Genomic DNA, 16,209 nt, shown 5'->3' with positions numbered 1-16,209 from the left:
AGAAGGAAAGGGAAATGGAGGAGAAGGGGAGGGAGGGGGGGAAGGAGGGATGGAGAGATGGGGGGAGAGAAAGAATCCAAATCTATACTCCTATTATGAATTCTTTTATGTTGAATATCTCACTGTTTCAGCTTTATTGGTTTCCCCACTTCCTTTTTCAAGTTCAGATCAATTTCACCACAATCTCAGTAGCTGAGGTGAATTGCCTCACCTCTCTACAATCATAAGATCCTATGACCAGAGATTTAGGACTGGCTGGGAACTTGAAGATTATCTAGTCCACCTTGTTCATTTCACAGGGTGTTAGTTGGTTATGACTAACCCCAAATTAGTTTTCATGTGGTGCTGGAGCAGCCCTGTTGTCTATGAGATGACTAACTTAACTAGAGATAAACCAGAGAAATGTGCCAAGAGAAGAACAGCAAGGTAGAACAGGGCTCAGGATATGAGAAGCTATTGATGCCAAGGAAATCAGAGACTTAACCTCCACCATTTGGGCTGATAAAAGCTTACTTCTCCAAAGGAAAATTGTGCTAAGAATACAGAGTGATTTCCAAGCTCTTCCCTACTAAAGGTCTCTGCCCACACTTTGCTTGTAGGAGTCTATCCCCTTTTACTTTAATTGATAATTAATAATAATAAATAGCAACAATAAATCATATGTATACTTGCTTTGAAAGGCTGAACATGCTATAATTAATGGAGGGTCAGCTGGGGAATCAAGATCTAGATTCTTACACATGCTAATTTTGTGACCAAGGGCAGGTCACTTGTCTTTGTGGTGTCTCAGACTGCTCTGAGCATTGAGTTTGAAGTGAGAAGACCTGGGATCAAACCTTTCCTCCTTCATGTACTACTTGTATGACATTGCATAAATCACTTTACCTCATTGGGCCTCAGTGACCTCATCTGTAAAATAAGTTGGTTGGACTAGATGACCTACAAAGTCCCTTCCAGTCTCAAATCTATAAGCCTACAGTTACCATGCATCTGTGATCTGCATTATATGGAGGGGGTTTTCATTACAGTTCTAGTCTGTCTCTCTTCTCTAGAGATGGATGTAGATATAGAGATAGAGATAAGTAGGTAGCACAGTGGTTAGAGTTAGGAAGATTTGATTTCAATTCCAGCCTCAGAAACTTATTAGCTGTGTGATCCTGGGTAAGTCATTTAACTTCTATTTGCCTCAGTTTCCTCATTTGTAAAATAGGGATAATAATAGCATCTACCTTTCGGGGCTGTTATGGGGATAAAATGAGATATATCTGTTAAGCACTTTGTCAACCTTCAAGAGCTATATAAATGCTAGCTATGATGATAATGCATACATTGCCTAACCAGACAAAATGCTGGCTTCTTCAGAGTAGGGATTGTTTTATTCTTTTCCCCTTGTTTCTCAGGTACCTAATACAGTGCCTCACATAGAGTAGGTGCTTAATAAATGACTATTGAATGATTGATTTCTAGTACTTATTGGTTCTAAAAAATACTTTCCTCTCTAAACTCCTATGTGGTAGGTAGTGAAAGGATGATTATCTCTATCTGATTAGACTCTTCCATATTGTCCTGTCTTGGCTCAGATACAACCGAAGGATCATTGTCCTTGAAGTGATAATTAAGTTGCTCATTACTGAACTACACGCTTATTAAATGCCCTCAGTAAAAACAGTTAAAAAAAGAAACCAAAGTTGAAGTCTCCCACTGGGAATGGCTTTGGCAAGAGATGATTGAAGGGAAGAGAAAACATATTTAAATTCACTCATAGAAGGGAGGGGGCATCTGACCATGAGTCACAATGGGAAAAAAGCAGAAGAATTGCCTCCTCTGAGTCACTGACATTTGCATTACTTCCAAATTACACAATGCCAGGACTTTCCAGTGATGTTTTGTGCTTGGATGACTCATGGTGAATAGAAGGGGTCCCCAAACTTGTCATGAAGAGAAGCAGCTTTCTACCTCACCCAAGTGTTGGAATTACTGGGCTGGGGTGGAGGAACAGAGAAAAAGGTGCTAAGAGAGAAGCTCATGAATAAAATAAGGGCCAAAGTACATGGATGAGGAGGAGGAGAGGGAAGAATAGCAGGAACTTGGAGATCATAATAATATCTTCTCAAATTGCATTGCACTTTAAACTTTTCAAAGCGATTCCCTCATACAAAATTTCAAAGTAGATATTCTGAGTATTATTACCTCCATTTTATACTTAAGGAAACTTGGGTCCTGGTTAAGTGACTTGACTAAGTTCACATGAAGTCATGAAGGGTTCATGAAGTCAGACACAACTGAACAACAACATGTAGAAAGGAGTGTTCCAAGTGACCCTCTGGGTGACTGAAGGCACACCTGTTGAAGATAACTGGCCAGAGTTGGGATAAGAGAGGGGACTTTATGGCCATGAAACAGAGGAAAATGACTGGCCCATACAAGGATCAAACCTGTAAACAACTTTTGGCCCTAGTATTGCTGGAATCCAAACCAGCCTTTGACATGATCTATTTATTCTGCTTGAGAATATACTATTGCATCTGTATTAGCATTTAAGATAACAAACATCCCTCTGCCCCTATCTAATGACTTATTTTCCTTCCCTGTCCTTGGTATTGCTCCTGTTCAGTCATTTTGGTCATGCCTGACTCTTTGTGACGTCATTTGGGGTTTTCTTGGCAAAGATAGTTGAGTGGCTTGCCATTTTCTGAGACAAATAGGGTTAAGTGACTTGCAAAGGGTCACATAGCTAGTAAGTGTCTGAGGCCAGATTTGAACTCAGGAAGATGAGTCTTCTTTGACTCCAGGCCTGGCACTCTATCTACTGCCCTTCCTAGCTGTGCTTCCCTGTCCCTTAGCCTCCCTTAGACATCTCTTTTTGTATCAGTCTAGTAATGGAGAGGCAGCAAGCATGCTCTATCAACCAACCAAACAAGCCTTTATTAAGCATTTACTATGAACCAGTCACTGGTCCAGGTATAGGGGCTACAAAGAAAAATCAAAAGCAGTCCCTGCTCTCAAGAAGCTCACAGTATAATTGGGGAGACAATATATAAATAACAAGGTACACCTGACATCCATGTAGACTAGAAGGGTAATCTATGAGGAGAGGTAATTTATGAGGTGAGTTTGGGTGGGAGGAAAGAAAGGGACAGGAAAAGGTCTTTGAGAGAAGGTGAGATTTGAACTGAGAGCTGAAAAAATCCAGAGAAGCTTTGAGGTGAGTGTGAAGAGGGAGCGTACTCCAGGCATGGACTACAGATAGTTGGAAGACAGATGGAAGAGGGCGTTCCTCTGTGAGAAATTGCAAGCAGGCAATGAATAGCATGACTACGCTGTAGCAGATGGAAGAACATAAAGTATAAGAAGCCTGGAAAGGTAGGGAAAGGTCAAGTTGGAATGAGCTTTACATGGCAAACAGAGGAGTTTCTATTTGATCCTGGAGGTAATAGGAAATGGCTAAAATTTACTGAATCGAGAAATGACATGATCAGAACAACATTTTGTTGGCTAATGGCAGATGGATTGGAGTTAAAAGAGACTCAAAGAAAGTAGAGCAATCAGGCAGCATGGTGGACAAGGAACCTGTGTTTGAGTCCTAGCTCCATGAATTACCAGCCATATATTGTGGGCAACTGATTTCACTTTTTAGTTTCATCATTTATAGTTGGGGATAGTAATGTCTGTCCTTAGGCTTGTTGTGAAGATCAGATGAAATGATCCGATCTGAAAGTAATTTTAACACTGCAATGTACTACAGCAAATCTTGGAATTATGGGAAAGTCATCTTTACCTCTCTGTTCCTCACTTTCCTCATTTGTAAAATGGCAGGGGGGTAGACTGGATGATTCCTAATGCTCTATGATAACTTGTGCCCCTATGAAACCCCAAACTTTCAGTTTGGCCAATTGGTGGCATTTTGTCAAAGCTATGTAGTAAGTTTTAAGCCCCAAGACTTCATCTTTTTTTATACTAAAAATTTCTTCATTGAAATAATTAAATTTAAGTAATCACTAAATCTAATGGTAATTTTTTTAGAGTAAACTTGTAAAACAACCAAACTCTAAACTATTAGCTTCAATTATAGTAATATATCTGTGTACATTATTGGCAGCTGATAGTGCTGGGTTCAAATTTGACCTCAGATTTATTATTATTGCTTATTAGCCTTGTGACCCTAGGCAAGTGACTTATCCCTGGCTTCCTTATTTATGAAATGGAAGATAATAAGAGCACCTACTTTCCAGGGTTGTAAGGATAAAATAATTTACTTGTAAAGCACTTTGCAAACCTTAAGTCACTATAAATGCTAGCTATTGCTGTTTTTACTATTATCTATTATTAGTATAAGAATATGCCTTAGTTCACAAATGAATTAATGAAAAAAAAGATTTATTAAATCTTTAATATGAGCAAATCACACCTAAGTTCTGGGGATACAAATAGAAGAGTAAGATAGCCCCATGTCTCTAGGAGCTCACATTATAATGGAGGAAACAACAGACATGGAAAGTTTCAGCTACAAGTCTGATGGAAAGGTCTTTAGGGCACAGAATCAAAGCAGATGGCAATGCCCATTCCTGAATGCCATTTTCTTTTTTTTTGTCTTTTTTTGGCAGGGCAATGAGGGTTAAGTGACTTGCCCAGGATCACACAGCTAGTAAGTGTCAAGTGTCTGAGGCTGGATTTGAACTCAGGTCCTCTTGAATCCAAGGCCAGTGCTTTATCCACTGAGCCACCTAGCTGCCCCCCGAATGTCATTTTCACTGATAAAAATATATCATTCATTGATTAAGAGACATAACATTTGTAAGGCACTTAGCACAGTACCTGGCACATAGTAGGTGCTCTAGAATGCTTATTCCTTTTCCCTTCCCTTGAACCATCGGATAGTGGTGGCAGGAACTTCCTTTTCTGGGTCTTCAATAGATGTGGCTATTGCAGCTATATTGCCACAGTGGTTGCTTCCCAAGATGATGACTGTGGATTTGGTTAGCAGCATTACTAACTTCACGTACACATCTCATCCATTCTAATGGGCTGTAAGCTCCAGGAATGAAAGGGGGCAGTGTCATACTGATCTTTATATCCCCTTTGGTGTCTAGGATGAGATCATTTTTTCCCACCAATGACTTTTATTTTTTTTTGGTGATGCAATTGGGGTTAAGTGACTTGCCCAGGGTCACACAGCTAGTAAGTATTAAGTGTCTGAGGTCAGATTTGAACTCAGGTTCTCCTGAATCCAGGGCTGGTGCTCTATCCACTGCGCCACCTAGCTGTCTTCACCAATGACATTTAAAAGGAGATATGATTCTCCCTGTGCAAGTTGGTACTTACAAAGAATGCATAAGGACAACATAATTCTGTATAAAGAGTTTAGTTTTAACTGAAAATAACTTTCAAAATAAGTTCAAAATATGATCTAGCACCTGGGAATCTAGATGAATAATAAATCACAATTACATAGGACTTTAAGGTTCTCAAAATGGAGGTAAAGAAAAAGGATTATTATTCTTGTTGTGGAGATGAGGAAATGAAGTGTCAGAGATCTAAATTGATTTACCCAGGATCTGTAGCTTGCAATTATTAGAGTGAGGACTTGAATTCAGGTATTCTGGCTCTAAGGCTCTTTCCACCACAGCATGGTGCCATTAAGGATTGTGAACAAAATCCCTCAACTGTCAAAGCATTTGGGCAGATCTAAAGCAGATGAGGACCAGAGCTACTGTGATATTGGAGCTTTGTTGTTAGGTACAGTAGAAGGATCATTGGATTTGGAATTGGAAGACCTGAATCTGAATCTTTGCTGTTTCTTAAGTGTGTATGTTGGGCAGCTTATCTAGCATCTCCTGGCCCTGGTTGCTTCATCTGCCAGTCAATAAACATTTATTATTTCAGGCACTATGCTAAGTGCCGGAGATACAAAGAAAGGCAAATGATAGTTTCTGCTCTAATGACTGGGGGAGATAAGAAGCAAACAAATATATACAAACTATATACAGGAAAAATGGGAAATATCTGACAAAGAGGGATAATTGGCAGACAAAATGTCTGGGGCTATGAGATGGACTGTCTTGTTCAAGAAATGGAAATGAGGCCAGTGTCACTGGACTGAAGAGTATGTGGGAAGGTGTAAGGTATAGGGCAGATAGGTGGTATAGTGGATATAGCACTGGGTTTGGAATCAGAAAGATTCATCTTCATGAGTTCAAATCTGGCCTCAGACATGTAGTAGCTGTGTGACCCTGGGCAAGTCACTTAACCCTGTTTGCCTCAGTTCCTCATTTGTACAATAAGCTGGAGAAGGAAATAGCAAACCACTCTAGTATCTTTGCCAAAATAACATCAAAATGCGGTTGCAGACAGTCACACACAACTGAAACAACTGAACAATAACAACAACATAAGACTGGAAAGATAGGAGTGGGCTGAGTTATGAGGGGCTTTGAATGCCAAACAAAGGGTTTTGTATTTGATCCTGGAAGCGATATTGAGACACTGGAGTTTATTTTGAAAGGATATGTATGTAACATGGTTATACTTTAGGAAAATCAGTTTGGTATCTGAATGGAGGACAGACTGAGTAGAGACTTGTGGTAGAGAGACCTACCAACAGTCTGCAATAGTCCAGATGTGAGCTGATGAGGTCCTACACCAGCTTGGTGTCAGTGTCAAAGGAGAGAAGTGGGGGAGTATTGAAGAGATGTTACAAAGGCAAAATCAACAGGTCTTGGTAACAGATTGGATATTGGGTGTAAGAAATAGAGTCAAGGTTGTAAACCCTGAGGACTGGGAGAATAGTGGTGTTCTCTTCACAAATTTGCATGTCATTCTTGCAAAAGGGCCATGTTAATCTTCTCTGTATTGTTACAATTTTAGTATCTGTTCTGCCGAAGTGAGTGTGATAGTGGTGTTCTCAATAGTAATAGGGAAATTTGGAGGGAGGGAAGTAGGGTTTAGGGGAAAAGATAATGAATTCTGTTTTGGACTTGTTGAGTTTAAAATGTGTATTAGACATCCAGGTTGAAGTGTCTGAAATACATTTGGGGATGTGAGATTGTAGATCACCAAAGAAATTAGGAATGGGTAGGTAGATTTTGGAATCAGAAGCAAAGAGATAATTAAATACATGGGAGCTGATGATATCAAAAAGTGAAGTGGTATAGAGGGAGAAAGTAAGAGGGCTCAGGAAAGAGTCCTGTGGGAGATCCATGGTTAGTGGGTATGACTTGGTTGAGGACCCAGCAAGGAAGACTGAGGAAGAAACAGTCAGATAGGTAGGAGGAGAACTAGGAGAGTGTCTGGGAAACTGTGAGGGAAAAGAGTAGTAAGAAGAGGGTGATTGACAGTGTCAAAGGCTACAGAGAGGTCAAGAAGAATGAGAATTGAGAAAAGGTCATTGCAACTAAGATCATTGGTAATGAGAGAGAGAACAGTTTCCATTACAACTACAAAATGATGGGGCCGTACAAGGTGATCTTGTGATTCCTTCCAGCTCTGAATGTGTGATTCTATGATCCTGCAGGGGGCTATTGTCTGGCAAAAAGAATGTGTGCTTCCTGAAGTCCCTTTTTCTGAGTACTTATGGTTGCATTAGTCTGCCAGTACCAGTGAGCCTCTTGAGAGCTAATTTATAGCTTCACAGACGAACTGGGCTTGTTGCCTCTGAGTTAAAGTCAAGTCAAAAAGCCAAAAGCCAGAAAGCAGGTGGCCAAGGGAAAGGGCATGTTCCTGGATGCTGGGCTGTAGAATGCCTTCTTTGGCTATCTACTGGGAGACCAAGAGATTGTCCTTCCTCTGAGAATGCACAAATGGGAATTCTTTTGTGGGAAGGAAAAGATAAAGGAAGGAGACGGGGGACCAGGGGCATGGATGCTCACAGTATTCCAGTATCACATATCACATATTCCCAGTGTGTGTGTGTGTGTGTGTGTGTGTGTGTGTGTGTGTGTAGGGGGAGATGGGGAAAGGGGCAAAAGGGGAAGAGGATATAGGTGTTTGTTTATTTGTGTGTAAGTTGTTTCCTAATCTTAATGGAATTAATGAAATGAGGTATTGCTATTACTATGCCTAACACATGCCTTTTGCTTTGAATTAATTAAGCTATAGTAGTAAGAGTGAGCACACACAAGGTACCTCTTGAACTCTGATCCAGGGAGTAGCAGCCGTCCTTTTGGGAAAAGTCCCAAAAAGGGTGCTACACCAGACTCATAGAAGACAACATATTAGAACTGGGACTTTTTCAGGTCATCTAGTTCACTCCCTCTAAATTTTATAGGTGAGGAAAAGTGCATGCTAGAGTCATGATGTCATTTAAAGTCAGGGGCAGAATTAAGACTAGAATCCAGGTTTCCTAATCTGGAAGGATTTACATGAACTGATGCTGAGTGAGATGAGCAGAACCAGGAGAACACTATACATAATATCAGCAACATTGTGGGATAATCAACTGTGAAAGACTTAACTCTTCTCAGCAATAAAATGATCCAAGATAATTTCAAAGAACTCATGATGGAAAATGCTCTTCACATCCAGAAAAAAGAACTGTGGAATCTAGATGCAGATTGAACCATACTTTTTTGTTTTTGTTTTTTTTCTTTTTTGAGGCTTTTCCCTTTTGTTCTTATTCTTCTTTCACAATATGACTAATGCAGCAATATGCTTAATGTGATTGTACATATATAATCTATATAAGATTGCTTGCTGTCTTGGGGAGGGGAGAGGGAAGGGAGGGAGGGAGAAAAATTTGGAACTAGAAATCTTACAAAAACAAATGTTGAAAACTATCTCTACATGTAACTAGAAAATAATAAAATACTTTTATGATAAAAAAGAATCCAGGTCTCTTGATGAGAATGCACTCCTGCTAGGGGTTCAGGTCAGTGGGTGCTCAAATAGCAGATTAGTCAGGCATAATAAGGATGAGTGGGTGTGGCACTAGGAGGCTTAGATAAGAGGCATGGCCTGGCATACCAAGTCTAGACAAACAGGATCACTGTCAACAAAGAAGCTAAAGACTTGGCCATGAATCGAGGTCAAGGCAGGGGCAGTAACTAAGGCAGGAAGCAGCCTGAGGAATAATCAGAGCTGGAGCAGCTGTGTGTGTCAGCACCATGGAGAGCTCCTGGTGACTATAGCAGGGCTTTTTAAACTTTTTCCACTCCTGATCCCTTATCACTTCAAAAATTTTTATGTGACCCCCAGTATATCAGTATATAAAATAGCTATACAAATCAAAAATTTACTACTACATTTTTTTACTACCCCCACATTCAGTTACATGACCCAACAGTTTAAGAAGCTTTGTACTATAGCAGCCAGAACATTGGACTTTGGTGATTTGGGTTTTTATCCCATTCTAAATAATTATGTGACCACAAGGAGAGTTGTTTAATATATGTGTGCCTCAGTTTCCTCTTCTAGAAATGGGAGTAATACCAGAAAAAAGTCTACCATTTACCTAAGAGTCATCTGAGCAGGGCCATTCCTGAAGTCCTATTTTCTCAGACTCTAGAGATTACATGCATTAGGTGGATGAACTGCAGTGCCAACTAATTTCTTCCTTCACATCTTGCTGAAGAACACACCACTGAACATTAGGCTTAACCAGCCAACTGAGGTCAATTTAGGTGAAACATTTTATTTCCTGGAGGTAGGTACTAAGCTGTATGAAAAGGGGATTTGTAGACATGTTTCTCTGTGTGAAAAGTAACTAGATCACCACTTATATTATTGTAGTAGCATAAAAAGGTGGACATATTTTTTAACTTTAAGGAAATTGAACTGAATTCAGTTCAGTTCAGTGAAACTTTTTTTAAAGCATTTACTATGTACAAGGCTCTGTACTGGGCACTGGTGATATGAAGATAAAAAAAGAGTATAGTTCCTGGCTATAAGAAGCTTACATTCTCCAATACTCCAATGAGTCAGAGATCTCATTGGTGTGAACCCATCCATGACTTCCCATCTTATCCAAGTCCTGCCCTTATTTTTTCTATTTTTAATTATTATATTATTGTCATGATGATTAAACAACTCTATTATAACAATGGTAACAATGTCAGTATGTTATTATAACAGTAATGGGAGGCAGTCTGGTATAATGGATTGAAGACCATCAGTTGAGACAGGAAGTCCTGATTTCAAGTCTTGCTTACTGGAAGTATGACCATGCACAAATCATGAACTCTCAGTGGTTTCAAGCAACTCTCTAAGAGTAAAAGTTGTAGGTAAGGTACATTCCTATATCTGTTAAATGAACAAATGAATCAAAAGGCAAAAAAATTTAAGCATTGGCCATGTCCAAAAAGATGTATGTCTCATTTTACACTGTGAATCTATCACCTCTCTCAGGAGGTGGGTAGCATGTTTCATTATGAATCCTTGTGTATTCAATTATTTATAGCAGCTCTCTTTGTGGTGGAAATCAATGGGAAAATTGAGGGGCGGTCCATCAACTGGGGAGTGGCTGAACAAGTTGTGGAATATAATTGTGATGGAATACTATTGTTCCATAAGAAATGACAAACAGGATGGTTTCAGAAAAACCTCAGAAGACTTATATGAACTGATGCAGAGTGAAGTAAGCAGAATCAGGAGAACATTATATATAGTAACAGCAAAATTATAAAGATGATCAACTGTGAAATACTTACCTACTATGATCAAAACAATGATCCAAGACAAAGAATTTGTGATGAAAAATGCTATACACCTCTAGAGAGAGAATTGATGACTCCAGGTACACATTGAAGCATACTTTTCCCCCTTTCTTTATTTTTCTTGTTTTGTGTATACATGTGTTCTCTTTTGAAACATGGCCAATATGGAAATATGTTTTGCATGACTTCACATGTATAATCAATATCATATTACTTCTCTTCTCAAGAGATGGAGGAGGGGCAGGAGGGAGAGAATTTGGAACTCAAAAATTTGTAAAATGAATATTAAAGTTTTTTAATGTAATTGGGAACTATTTGACTATATATATATATATATATATTTAAATGAATCTTCTTTTATTATACTGATTGAAGTTCTTAACTCTTTCAAAGTTGTTTGTCTTTATAATGTTGCTAGTGTATAAATTGTTCTTCTGGTTCTGTTCATTACACTCTGCATCAGTTCATATAAATCTTCTCAGGATTTGCTTGAACTATCCCCTCCATTATTTCCTATAGCACAACATTATATTTATGACATAATTTATTCAGCTATTCTCTAATTGTTTGGCATCCCCTTGAGTTTTCAGTTCCTCACCACCTCAAAAAGCTGCTATATTTTGTTTATTGAGGTCCTTTTTTCCTCTTTCATTGATCTCTTTGTGCTATAGATTTAATAGTGGTATCAGTGGGCCAAAGAGTGTGTGCATTTTAATAACTTTGGGGGCATAATTCCAAATTGCTTTCCAGAATAGCTGGATCAATTCCCAGTGCAACTAATTATTCATTAATATACCTGTTTTCCTATAACCACTCTGAGATTCATCATCTTCCACTTTTTCAACTTTGACAATTTGATAAGTATAAGATAGAATCTCATGGTTGCTGTAATTTATACTTCTCTAATTATTAGTGATTTAGAGTTTTTTCATGTAGCTATTGATTGCTTGGATTTCTTCCTCTGAAAAATGCCTATTCATATCTTTTAATCAGTCATCAACTGAAGAATGGATTTTAATCTTGTAAATTTGAATCAGTTCTCTATATATGATAGAAATAGGGCCTTTATCAAAGAAAACTCCTGGGGCAGCTATGTGGCGCAGTGGATTAGAGCACTGGCCCTGGAGTCAGGAGTACCTGAGTTCAAATCCAGCCTCAGACACTTAACACTTACTAGCTGTGTGACCCTGGGCAAGTCACTTAACTCCAATTGCCTCACTAAAAAAAAAGAAACCTCCTGCAAATATTTTTCTCATTTACTTGCTTCCCTTCTAATTTTAGTTGCATTGGGTTTTTTAAATGGAAAACTTTTACATTTTATATAGTCGAAATTGTACGTTTAATCTTCTGTGAATCTCTCTCTCTCTTATACAGATGTGAACTGTTCACCTAGGCATAGACCTGAAAGGCAATTTCTTCTTTGTTCTTCTAATGAGTTTATGATGTTACCATTTATGTCTAAGCCATATATGCATTTCAAACTTCTTCTGGAATATAATGTCAGTTGTCTATACCTAGTTTCTGCCAAACTACTTTTCTGTTTTTCCAGCTTCCCCAAGGTCTAATGGTAGGATGTGCTGGAACCAACTCCTATGGGAGTTCCAGTCTAAAATACTCCTTCAGTCCCTAATAAATAATAAGTCTAATAAGTAATAACTTAGAAAGATCACTGACTTTGAGGCAGAGGATGTGGGTCCAAATCTTCTCTCTCTCACTTACTATCTTTGTGACTCTGGACAAGTCAATTAAATTCTCTGGAACTCAGATTCCTTATTTGTAAAATGAGCATATTGAACTGGATATATTTTAAAGTCCCTTCCAGTTCAAATCCATTATCTCAGGATTCTCCCATCACTAATAACTCACTTATGTACTAATTTCATCATAATACTCATGTGCATATATTATCACAAGCATTATTATGCCCATTTTACAAATGTGCAAATTGAGGCTTAAAGAGTTCAGGTGACTTATCCAAGGTTATACAATTATAGTATGACTCAGGTTCTTTGGCCCCAGCTCAACAGTTCTTTCTAGTAGACTAATAGGTACTAGACAAGTTCAAAAGTTAATGCCCTTAGAATATGGCAGTGGTAACCTCAAAGTTGCCATCAATTAATCAACCAACGCATATTCGTTAAGTGCCTTGCCAGCTGTCAGGGATACAGAGACAAAAACTGTCCCCTTCCATAAGGAATTTACATCCTTTTGGAGAGAGAAAACATGCATATAAATAGAGACAGAATAAATACAAAATACATGCGAGTATTTTGGGGGGGATACTAGCTGTTGGATTCTTCTATTACCGAGCATGAAAAGGTTACATGGGAATTACAAATAAAAAGATGTACTGTCTAGGCCTATATTATTTTGATGCATTCATTCATTCCAGAAAGCCTAAGGGACTGACAGCATGCAAAATACTGCCACAAGTTTTATAGGGTATTCAAAGAAAATATGAAATATGACTACAACCTAATTGAGAAGACAAGCCAAACTTATAAAAAAACAACCAGAAAATAGATATTTTTCCACACAAATCTTTCTTTAGAAAATGAGACATTTATTTATTTCTCTTTAGCATAAGGCTTGGGTATTCATGATGCTTTATCCAGACTTCAGGAAATCACAGATAACCACTGGAGGTGTTTTGTTGAATAAAAACCCCATGGCCAAGTTGGATAGAGCTTAAAATATATTCATCTCCTATAGCTAATAGAGGCAGCTGTGGTGTGGTGGTTAGGTCCCCAGCCTTGTAACCAGGAAGTGCTGAGTTTAAGTCTCAGCTCAGCAAGTCATACTTTCTTGGTCCTCCAGGCAACTCTCCGACTATAATTCTGTGCCTGAGAATGGGCTGACCTGAATTAGCAGGAGTTCCCTGATCTGGGAGTTCCTATGATGAATGGAATCACAGAGAGAGTCCCTTTTCTTATAGCTAATCTGTCAGTAAGTCTTGTCATTTCTTCCTTCCTGGCAGTAAGACTCATAGATCTTTAGAGCTGGAAGGGGTGTGAGAGCTCCCTTAGCTCATCCGCCATGTTATAAATGAAAAACAGCAACCTTAGTTGACCTGGAAGGGGAGGGTCAGCTTCTCTACACAGCCCTACCCAGGGAATCCCATATAGATGGCAAAGTAGAGGGGGGACCACACACATACACAAGAAGAGGGAAACATGGGGCTGGGAGAAGGTCAGCAGTGTGAAACTCTCCCTTTTCTCTACAGAAGTCTTGGCCCAAGGTTCTTGCGAGTTTATCACTGCCTCTAGTTGCCGCCATCTTATTCCTGGCTATGCCACTCACAATCATATTTCAGAAAGTTGTTGCCATGGCAAATTGGTTTCACAAGAAGCTTATTACTATAATAGGTACTCCTTCAGTCCCTAAAACTGGATGCTATGCTCAGTAAAGCCAATTAGTGGCTTAGTGTAGTGACATTCCTCTCCCAGTTCTGCTTCTGCTTCTTCAGAATGTCACCATGCCTCAGCAACTATCACACTCTGCTACATCCCTCCACCCCATCTCCCATTGACTATTTCCTCTCAGAACTTCCTTTTTCAGGAGAAGTTCAGGTCAGTTATTCTTCATTCTTCTCCTAGGCATTCATGCTTCTTTCTAGTCTTTCTAGATGTTGCCACTATGTGGGGACTTTAGTGCTGCCTGCCACCTTTTCAGTTCCATTTGTCTTTCCACATTTGTGCTGTTTTGCCACATTCGAATGTAATCTCTCCGAGAGCAAGGACTGCCTTTCTTTTTGCTTATATTTGTATCTGCAGGGCTTAGCTCAGTGCCTAACACATGGTAAGCCCTTAATAAATGCTTGTTGACTTGTTGGCCTACAAAGGTACCCTTTTGGCTCTAAGGAAACTGGGAAACTCATGCCCCCAAACTGGACATACTAAACCATTTTAGCATGAGAAATCCTTTCCCAGCAAACTAGTCACTTCTCTACTGGGGAGAAATGGGAAAAATCTGATTTTATGTTGAGGTTATCACAGTAAGGAAATCATTTCAGAGAACTTTTCAGTGTTTGCTTTTTAAAATTTTTCTTTTTTTATGAATTTAACAAATATGAACATTTCAATAAAAGTATCAATGATAAAAGCTAGCATTTAAGGTTTGTCTTACATTTATTATGTCAATATACAAAGAACAGAAAAAAGATTGTATATGAAACCTTGAGGATATATATATATATATATATGAATTTCTGTTACATATAGATTATTTTCAATAAAGTTTATATGAAATTTGATTTGGTGATAAAACTGACCTACTTCTCTGTGTCCCCTTAATAGCCAACATTTATGATAATAGCTAACACTTACATAATGCTTTGAGGTTTTACAAAGTGCTTTACAAATGTTATCTTATTTCATCTTGGGTACTATTATGATCTCCATCTTATAGATGAGGAAACTGAGGCAAATAGAGGTTAAGTGATTTAGATTCCCCAAGGTCTAATGGTAGGATATGCTGGAACCAACTCCTATGGGAGCTGATTGTTAAATTTTCCCTGTGAAAATTTATACCTTAGAAATTCAGCAAATGTTACAAATCTAGGCTTGATTTATTTTTGTGTGTGGATTTTCTGGAGTTAAGAGAGTGATAGGCAAAATGTCAATAATGCTTGTGATGTCTTAGTAAGGAAGAGACATTGTCAATGTTAGACCACTATGGAAATGTGACTTGCTTTTACTATCATTGTTGTCATCACTACCACAATCACCACCACCACAATATCACCTACATATATGCTCCCTCCCCTCTCTGAGCTCAGCGGTCTCCCAATTTCTTGACAAATTGAACTTCCAACAAGATTCCATTTGTAGATCTTCTCTGCACCCATCACTCTAGTTTGTATTAGAGTCATCTGTGGATGTGTTCTACCCTGCTACGAGATCACAAATTCCAAGACCAGGGTTCATTTATGTTTTATCTCCCACCTAGCATTGAGTGGACTGCTATGAAAACAGTAGGCAGCTAATAAATGTAGCTGAAGTAGTCTGAATTGCTTCCAGTCTAAAATACTTTTTCAGCTGAGGTTGACAAGGCCAGCTTTTTCATCCTTTTATCCTTTAGTCAACCTGCTGATTTTTAGCACAAGGCACCTCAAAACACTCTCCATTTTCCCAGAGACAGCTCCAGTGTACTCAGGGCTAACTCTCTAATAGAAAGTGTGATTGTTCTCTTCTCCTAAAGGTCTGACAGCCTAAAAGGCAGCAATGACAACAATATTCCACATTAAATTTATTCTAATAGTCTATCCATTTCAGAGCTTTTGCAGGTTTTGCTTTCTCCAAATCTCTGAGCCCAGAATGTCTTTGAAGAGGGCATTGACTCGGTGTGCTTCAGTCCCCTGACTCTAGCAGTAAAATTGTCAAATAAATTAACGGAGATCATTGCCATATTTTACTGTTCATGGATTTGAACATTTCCAATTGACTGCAAGTAATGAGGGATACAGGGGTCAACCTAACACCTGACCCATGCACCATGCTGCTTAAAAAACCCACAAAAGAAAATGTCCTATTTGATACTTAATCTAGAGGATTAATAATTTCTT

At 38.7% G+C, this 16,209-nt stretch overlaps 1 protein-coding gene and 1 non-coding gene across 7 annotated transcripts in view; both read right to left on the bottom strand.

Moving 5' to 3' along the window:
* The window catches only part of IQSEC1 (IQ motif and Sec7 domain ArfGEF 1), an 801,393-nt gene that overhangs the window by 528,854 nt on the left and 256,330 nt on the right, over positions 1 to 16,209 (bottom strand). The window lies entirely within an intron of this gene.
* LOC122737665 lies at positions 6,782 to 6,886 on the bottom strand. Its single transcript, XR_006354474.1, has one exon. It is a non-coding gene; the product is annotated as a U6 spliceosomal RNA (small nuclear RNA).

Source organism: Dromiciops gliroides, chromosome 1, assembly GCF_019393635.1.
Source record: "Dromiciops gliroides isolate mDroGli1 chromosome 1, mDroGli1.pri, whole genome shotgun sequence".
Lineage (NCBI taxonomy): Eukaryota > Metazoa > Chordata > Mammalia > Microbiotheria > Microbiotheriidae > Dromiciops > Dromiciops gliroides.
The sequence above is the reverse complement of the archived record's forward strand: the minus strand, read 5'-3'. Positions and strand labels throughout refer to the sequence as shown.